The sequence below is a fragment of the Pundamilia nyererei genome, unplaced genomic scaffold, assembly GCF_000239375.1.
Source record: "Pundamilia nyererei isolate P.nyererei 1_Seehausen unplaced genomic scaffold, PunNye1.0 scaffold00101, whole genome shotgun sequence".
NCBI classification, from domain to species: domain Eukaryota; kingdom Metazoa; phylum Chordata; class Actinopteri; order Cichliformes; family Cichlidae; genus Pundamilia; species Pundamilia nyererei.
Window position 1 is genome coordinate 655438 of NW_005187502.1, and position 14812 is coordinate 670249.

General features: G+C 41.1%; 1 protein-coding gene across 1 annotated transcript in view; it reads left to right on the plus strand.

The window, feature by feature from the left end:
- LOC102205917 (partitioning defective 3 homolog) overlaps window positions 1-14812 on the plus strand; it is a 346721-nt gene that overhangs the window by 110475 nt on the left and 221434 nt on the right. The gene's annotated exons all lie outside the window — the stretch shown is intronic.

The following is a 14812-nucleotide window of genomic DNA, read 5'->3' on the forward strand; positions in this document are numbered from 1 at the left end:
TCGATGTTGCATGCAAGCATGTAGGGGTCATTCAAACTACTCAGTATCATTTTTAGTTGTTGCAGTGATGATATCTGCCACATCAGTTTTTCCCTTTGATTTTTTGGGTGTCTAAATTCAGCCTTTTGTGGCTTTTTGTGGCATTAATTTGTCCCTAACACATTACCCTGTCCACATCAGTATAGATGTCCACCATGGTGTTTTTCCCCATTGAGAGCAGATGTTTTATGAGCTGTGTATCTACAGCTTTAAGGAACTCAAGGGAAACTTAAATGTGTGACTGAAACATGCATTCCTTTGCATTAATCTGACAGCAACTGAATTTTTATCTGAACAGGCAGTTTTGCTGTTTGGGCTTGAGCAACAAGGACGGATCACTTTCAACACCACATGTGTCTGCATGTTTTGTTTTGGATCATTGCAATTCCAATTTGCAATTAGATTAAGATAATTGTCTATGAAGCTGAAATCTGAACACACACACACACACGGACATCCAGTTTCTTCCTTGACTTGAACTTGACTTTACTGTGTTTTTTATTTTTAGGTTTTTATAGAAAGTCCACAGCACTTGTTTAGGACACACAATCAGGAAATGGGAGAAGCTCAAGTGTTATTGACAGTGGTTAAAAGTACACTGACATTGATGCGGAGTGGCTTTAAAAGGCTAACAAAAAGATCACAGTGATTGCACTGATCCATTACAAAACTGGCATTATTTTTTGTTCAGCTCAAAGTGAAAAATCTATGGATAACTTTTTCTTTTCCATTTCCACTCTGACCACTTTACAACTTTCAACCCCCCTGCCAAGTCAGACTTGCAGTGTAATGACAAATTGTCCATTCCTCGACCGACCCGCTCCTCTGCTGAATCTTTTGAATCTCTGCCCGTCTTGGTCCTCGAGGCTCTGCAGCGACAGGGTTGCCTGGATGCCATTAGAGAAATTGCTGGTGGATGGAGGTGGGGGGTTGACACCTTCAAAGAGGAGTGCTTTCATCTAATCAATTTGGCTTAGTGGCCTGCCATTGAGGAGGCTCCCTGCCACCAGCCAAGGCCATGTAAAAGTCACAGCAGAGAGGGGGACACTCCGTGACACAAAACACTGGATCTCCATCTTAGATTTAAGGCTTAAGAAGTGGCCTGCGCCCTCTGTCACGGGGGCCCTCCCAGTGGGTTTGGGTGAATTCCAAAGGCTGTGATTGCCCATTATAGATAAACTACCAGGTTTAAGTTTGGGACCCTGTGCAGCTCGGTGTGATACGAGGAACAGATACTTATCTCTGTTATCTGCCTTCTTTCTCTCCAACTCTCTCCGCACCACAGCCACCTTCAATCTCTCACCTCAGTGGTGAGCGGGTGACGCAGTGCGATCTTGGGACTTTGATATCAGAAGAATCGCAGTGTGCGTCAGCTGACTGCTCCTGTCAGGTGGTTAACCCAGCTCACGTCATCTTCGTCTGCTGATTTCAATCCTGCAGAGGAAAATGTTTGAGCTTTAGCTTACATAGAGCAAAAACAGGATCTAAACTATGGTTTAGTAGTGACTGATGACAACTTTTTAAAATATTTTAGTTTCATTGAACGTATTTTGAGATACGGGCAAAAAAAGGGAAAATGTCTTCAAGGACAGTAGTACGACATACTAGCTCACCTACGCCTCCCAACTCAGGTCACGTTTATTTTCCTTTAACAAAACCCTTTAACTTTTAAATCTGAGTCCCTTGAAAAATATTAAACTTAACCCATTCATACTATATTTGTATGAATGAATGGATTTCTGCTTCTTTGTATGTGCCTTTGTAAATCCCTTTTGTTTTGTTTTTCACTGTAATGGGTTTAAATTGTACTCAACATCACAGAGACATGAAGGATGTGTATATAACAACTAGTTTACACTTCCAAACCAAAAGTCTGTGTTCTGTCGTCTATAGAAGTCATTTGATCCTGCATTTAAAAAAAACCATAATGCCACTGATTTTGCTAAATAAAGTATAGCATGCTACATGATGATGATGATGATGATGATAATAGCAGGACTTTTTAGATCATTTACGATAGTTTCACTGTATATTTTCCCTAAGGCATGTTAGAAATACTTGGAAGCTTTTGGGAGAAGAGTTCATACAGGTTGCAAATACACGGAAAACATCATTTTTCATACTTTCCCGTGGCTGTAATGTTAAATTCATTATTTGAGCTGTGTTGAAGTTGCAGCTCATATGGCATCCATAAGCATGGTTTTCATTGCAAACTCATATTATGCAATCATCTTCTTTGTCATTTCAGTCGAGCTTTGGTGACTCATGATGAGAGGCACCTTCCAACCTCAGACTGCGTGTCATATTACCAGTGCTTCGTCTATAGTCGTTTCTTATTTAGCAGGCATATAACTACTGAATAACAAAGACGGAATTAGACAGGGCAGCGAGATGAAAACTTCTGATCCTGTGGGTGTTGCAGAGAAAGATGTTTTGTGCACAGACTGTTCATATGGAGAAAAAAATGAGTAGCTAATGATGTATGAGCTGGGCATCTGGGTAATGTAATTAGATGAGGGCTACAAGAAAATGGGCTACAAGGTGTTATAGCAACAAAAGAAAGTGCTTATATTCCTCTCCAGCACTTAGTTCTGTAGCTGGTTTCTGCTCAAAGGAAACTGTGGGGAATAATAAATGTAAGAAACACAGTCAATCCCTCACTGAATTTTATCATTACAGGCAATGAAATTGTTAAGAAACAACCCATAATTTCTCATCCGGAGAGCTCGAATTTTCTGTTTGTTTCTTTTTTTCTCTCTTTTATATATTACTACTGGAAGAGGTGGTGAAATAGCCTTTTTTAAGGCTCTCTGTTTCTCTCTCATCCTCTGCAGTGCTATAACATGATCCATCATCTTGACATTTGTCATGACAGGCTTATCCTCTCCACTAACACTGAACAAGAACAACATTTATTCAGCTCTGATTCAACAAAACATTAATACAGCCAGAGCTATATTCTTGTTGTCCAGCCCCTGCTTTACAAATGTCTGTTTGAGGAAATCACCAGTGTTACAATCGAGTTATCTGTATTAATTCCCCAAATTCCTGCAAAGGAAAAGCATTTATTGATGGGATGTAAGATGTGGTAATATAATCATTTTTCTAAGTTCATGCTGCCAAGTAGATCTATGAAGACCAGCACTGACAAAAACACTTGATAGCAAGTCTGAGAACCCTAAATAAGAATGACAATTTTTTTTTATTAAGTACAAAAATAAGCAAATATTTTTGGATTTTTTTCCCCGACTTCCGGGCTTTGCATGCAAATGTATGTTTGTGTCTGCATCACCTATCATAGATCTACTCAACCTTGCTTTGGCGGCGGTCCACTCCAGCTGTGCATAACACCTCTCAGCGTACATTCAGAGCTGAGTACACACTCATGTTGGGATAGCAAGCTCATCATTAGCAAGCTGAAAGCACTTTTAAGCCCGTTGGTCCTTAGGAGACTCTGAACTGCCTCTCCCTACCTGCGTTAGTGGAGAGGCTATTAGTTATGTCAACTCTTAATCATACTCACACTCGCAGTGTGGAGAGGGAGAGCGATGGAGCGCCCAAGGTGGGTCTTTAAACTGCTGAGGAGTGGGCATTCTGTTTCACAGTCGCTGAGAATATAGTCATAAAAATGCTCATATGTTTCTAATATCATCCAGAGCTTATCATGGCTAATTATTACAACAATTATTGCAACGCTAAATGGGGAAGACAGTGTTTTGGTAATGAAGTGTGAAGTGCTCAGAGTGGTAAAAGTCTCCACTCAGCACTGCTGGGAAGGCGCTACCAGTTCGATTCCTATTATTACTTCTGCTAGGATCCCAGTAAAGCCTTAGCAAGACAGCTGAATCATGTGGAGATGTGTCTGTGTGTGAGTTTGTTGACTGCTTTATTGCTTCCTGAGCTGGGCTGAGAGATGTCCTGCAGGTCGCTTGTGTCACACTTAAAGCAACAGAGACACGCAGAGGTCTTCACCGAACAAGTCATTTACACTTTGTGACATGCAAAAATGGATAAAACAGTAAATGGCCGTAACCTCATGACAGACAGCAAGAGGAGGGAGTTTGTTTGTTTGTTTGCGCTGACCTCGGTGTCATCTCAGCACCAGAAGGACATTCAGCAGTCTCGTTTCTGCCTGTTGTAGCTGAAATATGGCATCTTCGTGCAGGCTCAGTATGCAGTTTGTTTTTTTCTGTTTTTTGAACGCGGACATATTTATGGAGTTTTAAGAAAAACCTGTGACTGATTTCACCCAAGACAAAGGCACTGTGTTCGGAACATCTGTTTTTCCCCCTTACTTTTTGACCACTGGGATGGCTTCTGTTGCCAAGTTACAATCCCATTTTTTAAATGATCAAAATAATTCAATAAACCAAACCAGAGGTTTAGGTCTTCAGTAGTTAGCCTCTGTGCCATTAATTAAAACAGATCTCTTCTTTTTGCTTCCAGATTCTTCAGCTCAGTTCTCATTCTTACTCTAAGGAGAATAACCGCGAGCATCTTACTTCAGTTTCCTGGCTCAGCTGTATATGAGAAACAGATTTTTTAACGTCTTTCAGATTCCATTGAAACACAACGAAACATGGAGCTCATTATTACACATCCTCTTCTTATATGTGGTGGTAAACTTGCAGTGTTTCTCTTTATCAGTACAAAAATGTGGAGCCTTTAAATGCGGTGGAGCGATGAGTAGCAAGAAGATCCTGGGTTTGAATCCAGTGTCTGGCCGGGTGTGCGTGGGTTCTCTGTGGGTACTCTGGCTTCCTCCCACGGTTCAAATACATGCAGTTGGTAGGGTTAGGTTAATGGATGATTTTAAATTGCAGATAAGGGTGAATGATTGCCTGTTTCTCATTGTTAGCCCTGCAATAGATTGGCCAGGGTGTACCCCACCTCTCGCCCGATGGCAGCTGGAATAGGCTCCAGCCCCCTGTGACGTGTGAAGAATATAAATGGATGGAACATTTAAACAAAGAAAGCAAATTAAAAAGAAAAAACTATATTTTTAGTCCTAATCCAAGAACATCACTGCATGGTAATTATAATGATTATACTTCAGAATAATTAGCATAATTACTTGAGCTTTCATTTCTTTTCATATTCAAAACATTTCAAAGAATTGCTTTAACTACAAATACAAAATGACACACAGGAAAAAAACTGTTTTGTTCGTTAGTCAGTGAGAACCTGTGGGCTTCATTTACATTGTGTCTGTGCTGTATGTTAAAAAAGGGTCACAGATGGCCAAGAGCAATACCTCCTGCTCCTCTGACTCACTAAGTCACTAAAGGGTTATGGGGTGTTTAGCATCCCTTTGTCTCCCGGCTCTTCGTCCCAGCGGACCTCCCCACAGCTCCTCCACCCAGCTCATTAGCCCTTTTCTAAGAGCCTCCCATCCCTTTCTGTTTCTTTGTCTTCCGCAGGGAGGTCACCTGTGAAATGTGTCCGCTTCAAATCGCACACCAGGGAAGCATTTACATGCATGTGTAGCCACATGTGGGTGGAAAGAAAACATACATGTTTACACACATCTCATGCAGACAGACATTCATGAACACATGCTAATGTGTGACACGAGATCGTTGATGTGTGCTTCAGCGCGGGACGGAATAATTGTTTTGCAGGTTAACGCCACGACAAGCGAGCAGACGCACACCCACAGATATTAAACTTTGATTCTAACGAGTCACTTTGTGTCAGTTTTTAAGAGCACGTCTGTCACGGACAAATCTTTTTTCAAATACAGAGAATGTATCACTCTTGGAAAATAGGCCAAGTTAATTTCAGCTGATAGCAGCTGAAATGATCTCACCATGAGGCTGTGCTGGATAAATTGAAAGTGCAGAATTTTTTTTTTCTTTTCTTGCCGCATACCCCGTCTCACAGAAATAGAGGCTAAATAACACACAGTGCAGTAAAACCCACTCCAGCTAGAGTGTGGCACAATAGAAAGATGTTGTGCGAAGTTTTCCGGGTCCTAGCCTGCTTGTGGGACAGGGATCCAGAGTTCAGCCGCTCAATGCTCCCTGTCCTCCCGTTTCCCAGAATACTCCTCTGCCACCTTCTCATCTCCTTGGCTCACGTTCACGACTCTGATCAAAGCAGAACATTTGTGCATACCCGTGGTTTCATTTTGAAGCCATTTAAATATTACGGTCAAGTTCATTTGAGAATGTGCAGCAGCTACCCATGGCGCAGACTCCCTGTGCGGTCCATTCAGCTGTTAAGAAACCACATGCTGATATTTCCAAAAGAATTCATGGTCGGGAATGTTTGCATACAAGAATGCAGCTGCTTCCTCTCTTATGTTATAGACTTGAACTGTGAATTATTAAAGGTACATTGTTTAAAATCTCACAACTAAGTGTCTGTACATTGCAGATTCAGTCAACTGAATTCTGTTTTCTTACTCCGCCCAATTCAAGTACATAATTCTAGCTGCGATGGCCGTTCATCTGTAGTGATTGTTACCTGACAGGCTACAGCTAGGCTGTAAAACTTTATGAAATGAGTCTTAAATGAGCTGATGAGTTAGTGAAGATCACTTCTGTCCATTGAGAGGAAATTCTGAGGTGAGTTTTTGAGGATATGCTGAACTTTTGTATTGGTAAGCGGGGCTATTTTTATTAGCTGCTGTTAGCCAGTGTAATTGAAATTTTCTTTGAAGTGGAACATTTTTGGACTCAGATACTTGGTGAATAGACTCTGATGACATTCTCACATCATATGAACTTATTTAGGGGGCAAGTGGGATTTTTTAGGACACTCAAGCCAACATTAGATGAGTGTTTCCCAACCTTTTGAAGCCATGGTACATATTTCACATTAGAAAAGTCACACGGCACACCACCAACAAATATCTCACAGGAAGCATATTGATCATTTTTCAACGGCACCAGGTATAGTGGAATTGACTCGGTTTGTCCCCAGTATGCCTTTTTGCTTTCTTTGACCACTACTCTTGCTAGGACCTTCATCTGGGTCAGAACTTTCTCCAGGACCCAGGTCAGATTGAATACTAATTTTTTCTTTTCAAATATTTATCTATTGCTATTATGTGCTGTGTCGTCTCACAGCATGACTATTATGTAATTTCTTCTTCTGTTTTACTAGCAGTTGGGAACCCATTTACTTAGAGCAGTTAGTTGCACTGCCCTCTAGGGGTAGAGAATGTAATTGTTCTGCTCGTTACCCACGGCGGTCGCTTGGAGTACTAATCAGGTGGAGCCAGATAATCTTCCACGGCACACCTGATCATTTCACAGTGGTTGGGAAACACTGCATTAGATGACATAATGTTAGCATATAACAAGCTTTTGCTGTTCAGCCAACACACCAGCTGTACGTAGATGGAAGAATCATGTGTTCAATCTGCTGACTTTAAGTAATTGTGACTAATAATAATATTGAATTGATGGCTATACCCATGTATTTTTAATGGATTATGTTTATGATGTATTAATTTGTTTATAATTACAAACTAATCAATGTATGTTCATGAGTACAACATTCTTTTTTTTTCTATTAAATAAACCAAGTAACCTTTAAAGTCTCTTCATTTTTGCATAGGAGACAGCAGATAGTTAAAACGTATAGTTTTTTCAGCTGTGTAGGAAAAATCCTGTCTCCTTTGAAACATCTACACATGTTGAGCATAGGAAAAAAAAAATCCTGGAACTCATTTGGTTTCTAGTGTCTTGTTCCAGCAGAGCATATGCAGGTTGACATGAAGGGCTTGAATTTCCTGCCCACTTCCTAAAGCCTACCGGCCCAAATTGTTTTTGTCGTGTGCTATTTAGTCAAGTAGCGGAGATGAAACCCACAACTAGCTGACTCACAGCATCTCTGTAGTACAACCTTGGGTTAATCTCAGGGGGTGTAGCTCAGGGGCAAAGCAGTTGACTGCAGATCAAGAGGTTCCCTAGTTTCAATCTGGGCACCCTCTCTTTTCGGGACAGGGTGGTGACATGAGTCACACTTCAAATGTCAACAGAGTTACAGCTGCCATGTGGTCAAGCTTGTACCTTCTTCAGCGGTTCAGATAAATAACCTTTTCCTTGTGAGTAATAGAAGCGCCTCCATCTTGTCACCGTTTCAGATGTTTTTAAAAATGAGATACATGAAGGATGAGCGCAATCCCCACAAAACACTCACAGGTGTGGCTAGTTTTACATGTGATTTACAGTAGTTGCAGGCACAGCTGGTTCATTTCAATATCAAGCATAAAATCTAAGACATGCTTTTTTGGCATTAAATTTGAGGGCTATTATTAATATTGCATGTGTAAATGATAGTAAATCAATCTGAACACTCGATTTAAATTCTGTGCAAAAAGATATTTTGTGTCTGGACAAAAGAACTCCCAGAAATATAAATGCAACAGGGTCAGTCTGTGGTTTGCACCTAAGTTTGGGATCTTATTTCAAAAGAACTGATCTGTCCGAAGATTCACGTTTGCTGTAAATGTTACAGACATGAAGCTTGTGCGTTTTGTTTCACTTTACATATTTTCAATCTTTTTTTCATTTGCATTTAGTTTTGGAGAAATGTAATGTTGTTTTGATTCGGTTTTCTATTAACTTAATGAGAAAATGGTAATTAAGGTATCTTCTGTGCCTCTGCTGATTTGTTTTCTCCCCTTATACCCCCGGCCTGCCAGCTTTGTGCAGCTCCTAATAAGGAAACACGAGGAAAAAAAGCTCTGTTTCCAAGTGTTTGATGAGCTGAAAAAGTACTAAGAACACTTAAATTGCACAATGATGAGAGTTCACTTTAGATGTGGCACTGAGATCATAGTGGACCACGGTCCTCTTGTTGGCGGTTCAAGTTCAAAGGACAGAATCTAAATTTGTCAAGAAATGAAAAAAAGTAAGCAAACTTTCATCTTGGCGTGATGGAGTGTGCCCTCTACTTTCTTCAAAAGTTTCTCAAATGGAAATCCGTCTGCCCGGACAACTGTGAAAAAAGACACTCTGGCGAAAAAGTTCACGCTTCTCAGCGCATGATCACGACTTTAGAACTTCAAGTGCTGTTGCAATGGCTCCAATGTTACTTGCATATTTCATCATTCTGAACACCTTACTGAGGGGTCAAAATGTCCCACTGCTGCGAGCACTCTAAACTTTGGACCTATAATGATACCTCTTTCCTGAGATGTAAAGCAATATTATTTTTGCTCCGTATCAAATTTGGGCTAATTCCCTGTGAAATCCATCCCTCGGTTTGTGATGTAACAAGCTGTTAAGCAAAGCAAAGATTTATTGACATTTCAGCGCAACTCTACCTTAATGTTACAGCCACACTGTTACGTGCGTGCAATTCTTACAAAAACCTCGATATTTTTGTGCGATAATATCTTTATTTGCGTTATCAGTGAAACTAAAGGAAAGCCTGTGTAATGACTATGCCACCCGGTTGCTCAATTACATGTGTTATTTGTACTGAGTGTAAAACAGTATCTACCCAGAAGAATTTCTTTTTTCTAAACAACCGCCTGCCTCGAATTTCTATGAAATCCTCATGTGCTTTTATAAACCCGTGTGACTGATCAGAGCGATGCTTTGCTAAAACATAGACTGTGCACATCACAATACCATCTGTTTCCAAGCATCTCATGTTCACTTTTTCTAAAAAAAAAGTATTAGAAGTTCTTCCTATACTGCAGAGCACTGCTGAGTTTGTAAGAAGCTTTCCTGTTTTTTGTCTTGTTGTGCTCTGCTCTGCATTATGGAGCGAGTTTTGACTTCACTGACTTTATATATGTTGTTATATGTGTGCTTCATTAAGATTAGCACATGTGCTCGGTGGCAGCTCCAATTAGGCAGTCTATCCATTGGACCTCATATTTACTCAGCCCCCATACCTCCTCGTCTCATGTCCCACAGCAGATAACTTTTTTGTATTCCCAATAAAAGGAAAGGATCATTAAAGGATCCAGAAATAGTTGGTGAGTCTGGTGGAAGTTTGTCATCTGTTCTGCAGAGAGCAGCTGGAGTGAGGGTGTTTTTTTTGTTTTTGTTTTTGTTCAGAGCAGAGGAAGAAGATATTCTCACTGCTGAAATGTTTGCGATATGGATTTTGTGTACGTGCTGTCTGGAAACTGCGGTGGAATGAGCTCCATGCTTTAAAGGCTGTCTGACCTGCCAGAAACTGAAATTCATTCACTCACTCATCAGCCTCCAATTTTGGCTCACACAGTGGCTGTGACAATTAAATTTGTGACAATTTAAGCTTGCTTAGAGATATGAAAAGAAAATCCTTTGTGCCATTAAAATGACACTGAAGAGACACAGTTGCTCACTGTGGAAATAAGGTGTAGAGTCTGATGTGCTATCAGTAATGGTCTTGTCTCTGCTGTTGAAAAATGTCCCAGAAGTTAGCTAATATTCATGATGAGATGCTCCGTGATTCTGCACACAGCACTGAGATGCAATAACAATGTTCCCATTGAAGCCAGCATAAGCATGCTATTCTCACCAGTAGGGATGGGTATCGTTTAGGTTTTATCCGATATCAGTACCAAACCGGTACTTTTGAAACGGTGCCGGTGCTTAAACGGTGCTCGAACCGGTGCTTTAAGAATGAAGAACACAAACTTTGTCCAAAAACCTCTCATGTTTAGCTGTTTTTTTGTAAAAAGATAACAATGTTAGCCTTTTCTGCAGCTATAGGGGATTTATGGTATCACTCTTGGCTGGAAGCAGTGCTTAAACAATGGAAAAAACAAACTTTGTCCAAAAACCTCTCATGTTTAGCTGTTTTCTACTTTTTCTTTGGTCATTTTAGCCTTTTTGGCCAGGGTGAAGGGAGTATCTGCCATCAAACACAAAGACAGCCGCATGTAACTATGACGGTGTTTGCTAGTTCACCTTACGTGCATTAATTTAATAACGTGGTTAGCCTACTCAGCGTAAATTACACACGAACAACATTAAGCTACTCACGCAGAGAAGAATGGCTGCTGCTGCCATCATCATCCGTCATCATTTCTGCTACACTGGCAGGGCTAGGGGCCAGGACTCTCTTCTTCGGGTTTTTGGGGGATGTTGCTAACTCCGGGACCGATAACAGGCACCACACCCGCAGTAGATGTGCTCGGTGTGAGGTCTCGCAGCAAGCTATCAAATATGGTGCATTTCTCGGCTTTTAAAAAAACGCTATGCGTCGCCAGGTGTTTCATCAGATTCGAGGTGTTACCTCCTTTGCACAGTATCAGCTTAAAGCACTTGTTGCAGGCTGCTGAGTTTGCATCTTTTGCTGTGAAGTACAGCCAGACTTTTGACCGCTTTGCCTTGGGCATTTTTAATCTGCAGCAAAATAGTAAAGTATTACACATTAATGGTTACATTTCTTAAAAGTAATGTAGTACATTGCTTAATTATTTGCTGAAGAAAGTGACTCGTGGCACTACTTGTTACTTTACTTTTTCCTTACTCCGTAAATAGTCCTAAAATGTAATGTAACATAATTACCACTTAACCTTAATCGTAATCCTATAGTTCCACTCACCAACATAAATCTGTATCCAAATGAAGACATGCTTGCAATGTTTCTTTTAGTTTTTACAATATCAACACAAAACCGACAACGCGACATGGTCCAGTGTACCCATAGGTTTATCATCATTCTGGGTTCTTGGCTAGCTCTCTGTTAGCATGTCGTCTGTCTAGATGTTTTCAGATGTTGAGTTGGCAGCATAGCTTTGTTTCTGTCCTGAACACAGTTTGCATTTCATTATCCAAGCTTGTCCTTTCATGCAATAAAAGGACAAGCGTGCGCTTCTTAAAATCCTTAGACTGTTTTCCTTCTCTTGCACACTATTTGCTAATTCGCTAACTGTAGCGCTAAAGTGAAGGAAGGGATTTTTTTTTCTCTTTACAGCTGCTCTTTACAGCTGTTGTTTTATAGATGACAATAAACAGAGTACCATAACAACTTTGTTTGGAATTAGCAAAGAGTGCATGTTTGCAAATGTTTAAGATCAGCCTAATATATTACTGCTATTACTTGCGCTTACAGGGAGAAAATGTTAGATTAGAAATCTTGCTGGTATGTGTTTGTGATATGAAGACAGACACATTAAAGCTCAAAGCCAGCCAAGTTTTCTTTGCAGCTACTCGTGGTGAATGCACTGTGCTAGCCAAAAGCCTCTTGAAGTGCACGCATCCTACATCGAGGAGCAGATTAATAAGACTGTTTAGCTGTGTAGCTTTTTAAAGCAAGCTAATCAGGTAATCTCCAACACTGAATTGACATCTCATAGGCAAGAAGCAGCTTTGATTAGCAAGAAGTCTTTGTTTCTTTCAGCAGCAGCTGCTTCTTTAATATTTCCTGTCAAAGTCCAAATTCGTTTGACCGACCATTCTGAATCCTAGAATCTCACGCAGGGTTGATAGCTTTGGTCATTTTGCTACTCCTGGCTCGTGACATTTTCAGAGCAGTGTTTTTAATCATGAGTGACTTAGCCACATATCAGCCTGAGTGAGATTTATGGCCCCTTCTCTTCAGGAGCCTGTTCTTGTGGACCAGCCATAATAGAGAAACACACAAAATGGTGTTTACACGGAAGGTGCTGCCGTGGTCCTGTTTCTGGGCTGTCTGAGGGCTGTTTGCTTTGTTGATTAGCAGCTCCCCAGAGGCCTCAGTGTGGAGGGGTCTCTGTGAGTCTAGTCTACACTGGGATAGAGACGAATCCCCGATTCCACTTTTTTTATTCATGGCTTTTGCACTTTTTTTATTTTGGGAAAACAAATCCGACCTTATGAAATTAATAGTCTTGTTTTCAGATTTAGTTTCGTCATAAAAATCTGTAGCGAACCTGGCAAACTATCTCTTGTTTGGCATCAAGCTCGAGCTTGATCACCTGACCCTGAATAAAATCAACATGGCGTCATCATAAACACGACCTGTAAGTGTGTCATTTTGCGCATGCTTACCCTTCTGGAAAACAGGCATATGCAGTTGTTTTGTTGCAGTCGAGGGGTCCCATGTGTGAGTGGAGTCGACCTAAATGAGTCAGGTTTGATTTGGGGAGTGAACTCCACCCCTCCCCTCGTCTCTGAGATCTTCATTGTCTAGGGAAACGCCACACTCTCTCTCTTTTTCTCTAACACACACACACACACACACACACACACACACACACACACACACACACACACACACACACACACACACACACAGAGTCTTTGGTGTTATTGTTGTTGAAGTGTCTAGGTGTCTGCTACTGGAGGCCTCATCTCTGAGGGCTCGAGGAAGGCTGGCATCCTCTTCTCATTCTCTCTAGTAAATTGTCTGTATTGTCTTTCTGTCAGGAGAGAAGAATCAGTCTCACTCTCTCTATTTCTTGTTCAGAATGGAAAAACTGGATGGTTGACTCTGCAGCCCTGTAGGGAATATGGCTCTCCCCTGCCTCAGTATTCGTGCTCAGGCAGGGTGATTAGACATCGTGCCAAACTCTAAAACTAATATGATTGACATATGAAGTTTTTCACCGAGCGCAAGAGGCATTCTGAACTTTCTGGGTACGTGATAACATCCTTATTAAACAGCAAAGTAATCGACTTGATCAAATCATGGCCTGCGCTCAGTGCCAGCGCAGATAAAAAAGATGGAAATGATCACTGTAGAGTAATCGGGCACACGCTTGAACTCTTAACTTAAGATAACATGAATGCACAGAAATGGCACGGCTAGAACAGTGGAATATTTTTCCTGTAAAAGCAACTCAGTCAAGTGAAATGGTATTTTAGGCTAGTTGGAAGAATGTGCCATTCAAAGAGCTTTAGAAGTAGAAAAAGAAGGACGGTGTTATAATGCTCTGCAAAGATGACCTTTTGTGCCTTAAACATTAGGTAGATGTTGAATGGTAGTAAGCTCACATTTGACCTCTGACCTTTAAGGTCAATAAGCTGATCAACTAACTGTTAATAATGTTTTATAAAGCTGTATAAAAGATTGCCACTGTTTGTACTGCATAAGCATATAGGGAATGTTATATGGGGATTCTAAATATCACACTATAGTCTGCATCCAACTGTCATATTTGATCTTTATCCTTCAAGTGCGGGTCCTCTACCAGAGGCCTCGGAGTTTGAGGGTCCTGTGTAGTATCTTAGCTGTTCCTAGGACTGCGCTCTTCTGGACAGAGATCTCAGATGTTGTTCCTGGGATCTGCTGGAGCCACTCGCCTAGCTTGGGAGTCACTGCACCTAGTGCTCTGATTACCACTGGGATCACAGTTACCTTCACCCTACACATCTCGAGTTCTTCTGTGAGCCCTTCATACTTCTCAAGCTTCTCCTGTTCCTTCTTCCTGATTTTGCTGTCACTATGGACGTCTTCCTCTGCTTGTCCATCATTACTATGTCTGACTCGTTAGCCGTCACCATTTTGTCCGTCTGGAAGTCCCACAGGATGTTAGCTTGGTCATTCTTGACCACCCTTGGGGGCGTCTCCCATTTTTACCTCGGGACCTTCCAGGCCACACTCGGCACAGATATTTCTGTATTCTATGCCAGCCACTTAGTTATGGCGCTCCATGTATACCCTGCCTGCTAGCATCTTGCACCCTGCTGTTATGTGCTGGATTGTCTCGGAGCATAAACATACTTGTGCTTAAAACTGTGTAGACTTAAAACGCAGTGTGCAGTCAACAGAGCAATTAGCATTAAAGCCAAAAAAGGGGGTTTGTTTTCATAAATGCCATTTAGCATCTAAGTATTTTTCCGCCCATCCATCTAGTGGATTACATCTTCTGCTCTTTGTAAAGGTCAGC